The following is a 5,095-nucleotide window of genomic DNA, read 5'->3' as shown; positions in this document are numbered from 1 at the left end:
AGACCATAAATCAGTGAAACTGTGCTTCCTTCAGATAATATATGAGCCTTTATTATTAACATATTTTTATTACCCTTTTGGGTGCACCAGCTGGATCTGTAAGAAGGCTTTTGCCGCATCCCTGCTACTCCACTGTTTGTTCACATGAATGTTTGCAGAATAAAGGCAGAATCCAAAATTCTGTGTTCCTTTCCTGGAAATCCTGGGTAAACAAATTCGTAGGTATATTTCCTAATACAGTGATGAAACTCAGCTAAATCCTGAGACTGAGAATGTTTTCTTCACAGGACATTTATAAGATTAACAGTTTCATTAAGTGTTGTGGATTATGCTAGGGAAAGACAAAGGGTACAGATTAAAAGCTTTTTCTTTCAACTGTCCATGTAAAAAGAGATTTCCAAGTGCTCATTTTACTTCCCAGCATAAGCCCCCTCTGGTTCTGCGTAATATCACCTCAAACCACACATGTTTAACAGGAGATAAAGATGAAGTCAGCCTAGTGACTGTCTGCTATGGGAACAAGACAGGATGTGGCAGGAGGTTATCCTGGTTTGTACAAAAATACCCTGCTTTGGTATGTTAATCAGTTCTGACAGCAGGATGAGATGGTGCATCCCTTACATATCCAAACGGTACATCCCATACATATCTATATGTTAGCTGAAGTGCCTAGAATAAAAGCCTTGAAATTAGGTAATATTTAAAGGAACTGTGTCAGGTATAATCATTTGAAAGTAGTTCTCTGCAGTTCTTTGTGCAGTTGAGCTCATAAAAAAATGTCACTCAAACTGGTGCATTAGTGCTATTCTTGTTAATCTCCAGGGTCTCCCTTTTGTGATAACAAAAAGGCAGAACTTTTTCTGATGTTCCCAGAGTATTTGAGGGTCCCTGCTCTGCATGGGCTGTGTTTTTGCAGGTAACATCCCATAGACAGGTTGTAATCAAATAATCCTTTGACCATCCACAATCTTTCAGGCAGGTGAAGGGAAACTGCAAATTGGAATAGGTGGGTCAAATGAACTGTAAAAATTTTAAAAAAAAAATCATACATGGTCTGTGTTTCTACAGTAGTATTGCCTTGACCCATATGCAGGTCTAAACATCTTACTGTGCTCTGGCCTGCATAAACTTCCACATTTTGAGGTATCAGCATCAGCTTTCTAATATAACCCTCCTAATTACTGGACTTCTATAAAGTGTTTGGCTTTAAACAGTATTTATAACTGTGCTTTGATTGGGTCTCCAGAGCATAAAGAATTACAAGGTTTTCTTTAGGGACAACTGCTTTTCCAGCAGTTTAGTTCAGGCTTTGGGTTGAGCTCTATTCCACCCTCCAGATTTTAAACCGTGCTTTGAGAGGAGCTGTCAAAAGTCCTCCATCCGTGAGGAAGTTAGTCACTAGACAAAGGGCAAAATACTGTTATGGCTGAAACCACCAGTGGGTTTATTTAGTCTTCAAATGGTCAGAGTTAATAGCTTCTACAAAATCATGATGTTCCAGCAGGGCAGAAAGTCCTCTCAAGTATAAATATTGTTAAGTTTATGGAGTTCCCAGATGACTTTCACTGGGGTCTAATCTAATCATGTGCTGTGGATACAGAGACTCACTCACCAGTAATATGCAAAGGAACACCGTGTGCTGTGTGCTGCGATTCCCCAGGGAAGCGCAGGTGACCGGTGCCAGTAGCGTGGCTCTTCGCTGTGCACAGCCTGGCTTTACAGTCGTGAGCCCCTGCGATGTGGGATCAGGAAAAATCAGCCTAGTCCACACTCTTGAGTCTTCAAATATGCAAGCTGCTTTTCTCTGCAGTCTTTTGCTCACGATTTTATAATTCTGATCTTCCCTTGACTGCGTGCTCTGTGACTGCATTAGCACCTGCCTCTGCACTTCTTAGATTCTCTGTTTTCCTATCATGTCATGGATACGTGAGTCATCTTATTTGTGATCCGCTGAGCTGAGTGAGAGTCATAGTAGAGTTGTGCGCTTCAAGGCCATTAGTAACGCTGCTAAAACTTGCATAATATATTCTTCTGTGTCTAAATCCCTGAGAGATTGAGTAACTGTTTTCTTTTTCACCCCAAGTGACTATGCAACTGGATGAGTCACTGCTGCTATGATAGAGGAATTGTAATCTTTGTGTCTTTCCAGTTTTGTTTGGCCAGAAATTTATTTTATAGGACACCTTTGCTCAATCTCTAAATCCTTATATGTCACCAGAGACCTCTTCACTACTTCAATTCACTTCAGATCATGTGCTCTGGTCTGCAGACTGCATTAGTTTAGGTAAAAATAATTGGTAAAACAGATGGAGAGAAATGTTCACCATTATCCAATACCCTGGAATGATATTACCAATTACATAATATCCAATATTGCAAAATATTAAAATAACATTAAATATAAGCTTATTTAAAAAAAAACCAACAACAAACACCAACAATAAAACACAAGCAGAGATATACTGGAGGGAATATTTCGTACAGAAGTTCTGCAGTGACATCTGTGAATGAACCGTGGAAGGGACTAGCAACAGATGGCTGGTGAAAAGGAGGAGGGAGTGAAAGGTGGCCTTTTGTGATAAGTGAGCGTGGTATCCCTGCAGACAGCATGGGATGCTCAGGCAGGGCCCTCTGGGGAGCAGGATCTGACCCAGAAGGGGCTAGCACTGTTGGAACAGCTTTAGCTCTGCACGGAGGTGAGTGGGTAGTAACCGTCCCAGGAGCCTCGCAGCCAGAGGCATCGCTGGAGCTTGGCACCTTCCCCCAGCCCTGCAGGCAAGACAGCGCAGAGCCAGGCATCAGCCCCTGCTCCGGCTGGCGATGCTGATCTAGACTTGGTTTTGATACTAGAGCACCTCAGGCTGCACAGGGCATCAAGGTTCCTGCTTTTAAGTAGCCACTTCAAGAGTGGGTGGCCACAAAGTGAGCCAATCTTCTACCTGAGTATTGTCCAAGCACACAGAAACATTGCTGAGTTTATTATGTCAAATGTTTCCGTGTTTTTTCCTTGCCTGATATACTTTTTTTTATTAAGCAAGGATTTATTTTCCCTCTGTGACCCCATTTCTCCCATGAGAGAGCCTGCACTGAAATCCAGCTGGCCAGCCTTCTCGTACCAATGATCACTGCAACAGAACAGCTTCTAGTGAAACAATAGTGGGAGGAAAAGTCAGGAATTTCTGGATTTAATCCTGCCTCGAGCAGTGACGAGTTGTGTGGCTTTAGGTGAGCGACAGGACGATGTGAGTCAATAGGTAATGTGAGAAAATGAACATATCCCAGAGTCATGGCAGGCTCCGTTTGCTCACTTTCCACACAGCTTAAAATCAGATGAGTGCCTGACCCAATTTTTTCTTGTACTAAAAAGAGCAATGCAGGATCATACTGGCTACTAATTTCTTTTAGCCGGAGATTTCTTTCCCCCTCTTTTCCCATTGTCCCCCACACTGGGGCGGCTGCTTTCCAAGATGCTCTGAAGCTAGTCAAATAGGGTTTTTTTCTCATAAATCTTTTAAATCATGTAAATGCTCCCAGCGTACCAGATGACATTTTAGACGCTGCATTTTTGCACTTGTGCCAGGAAGCATTTAGTGTGTTACAGTTGCTTATGTTGTATTTTTTTAAAGAAGGGAAAACAGTTCCTTCCTCTTGTGTCTCCAGCAGAGAGATTGTTTCTCCTTGAGGAAGGAGTTCACATGAGCATATAGATGCGTCAGATAAATCCCTTCCCACGTTCGATATTTGCTAAGTTGAATGATTGTTATTCCAAAACCAATAGCTGGGATGGTTGTGTGATTTAATGTCTCCAGAGCAATTTTTTCTTCTGTTCACAACCTTTAAAGAAATGAAGTCTAAAAATGAAATCCTCCAATTTAGAAAGACTCATTAACCAAACACTCTTGACCACGTTATCTTCACAAATATTTCTCCCTGTTTGTTTGTTTAAAGCTGGCCAAGAGTTCCAGAAATACTTTTAAGATAACAAAAATGGGCATCCAGATTGGAAAGGAACTCTGTATTTAGAAACTCTGAAATACTGCGGGGGGTGGGGGGGTGGGGGGGGTGTGTGTGTGTGCGCGCGCGCGTGTGTGGCTGTGCTGTTAACTCTTTTCTGGTTGCTCTGAGCCTCCATGCTGTTGGAGAGTGAGTCATGGCATTCTTTATAGAAATGTTTTTCCCATCCTAGATGGTTTAGAAAAAAAGTACCCTAGGGGAGTCTAATTCTAGTCACATCATTGAGTTCAATAGGGCTGTTGCCTGAGAGAGTCTAAATCAAGCAGTTTGCCCAAGGCCGTGCAGGGCAAGAGCTGACAAGGCTCAGCACTCTCTGTGCCCACATCACTGGGGGCAGGAACAGCCACAAGCTCAATTCTGGAAGGGAGGAAAGGGGAAGAACTGAAGGCTGAGTGTTGGTTTATCAGGGGGATCTTATGAACCAGCTTCCTGCGGCAGAACACGCTTGAGAACACGGAGCCTTTACTACAAACACACACACAAATTTTTTAAATGTACATTGAGAGTGTCATGTCACTGCAAAATTAAGGGTGTCCATGGGAAACAAAAGCAGGTACCTTGCTAAGCTTGACCCCCACAGGTGTTCCAGCGGCAGAAGCAGAGTGATTTCCCCCTAACATAAATAATAGTTCAGTCCTGAATTTGCAGTCATTGTGAGATAATGGCAGAAGGTTTTTTTCAGACTCTAAAGGATGGCTTACCATTTTTAATGAACAGCTGTGTTGTATACCTGTATAACAAAGTACAACTTTGTTACCATGTTTTCAGGGGCTTATGCAGAACCTGATGCTTTGATAGTCCCACAATGCAATTCTTGGGGGTATTTTCTTTTCAAAGCTGTTTTTTCCAAACACGTATTTAGTATTGTTACAGTCCTCAAACAATTTCATGCAAGAGCCATCAAAGCAAAGCAGAAGTGGACATGCTGGTGCCCAAGTGTATGTCAGAAAATTTCACTGCACCAGCAGTGGTTTCTGGTCTGAGAAAAGTCCCTACAAGAACACAGAGCCTTTGGTGAGATACAACAGCATAAATGAGGTATCTCTTCTCCTTTCCTACTTGGGTGGGTTTCATCTCACTG

Source organism: Falco biarmicus, chromosome 10 (genome assembly GCF_023638135.1).
Source record: "Falco biarmicus isolate bFalBia1 chromosome 10, bFalBia1.pri, whole genome shotgun sequence".
In the NCBI taxonomy this organism is placed as follows: Eukaryota; Metazoa; Chordata; class Aves; order Falconiformes; family Falconidae; genus Falco; species Falco biarmicus.
Note: the sequence above shows the minus strand (reverse complement) of the source record.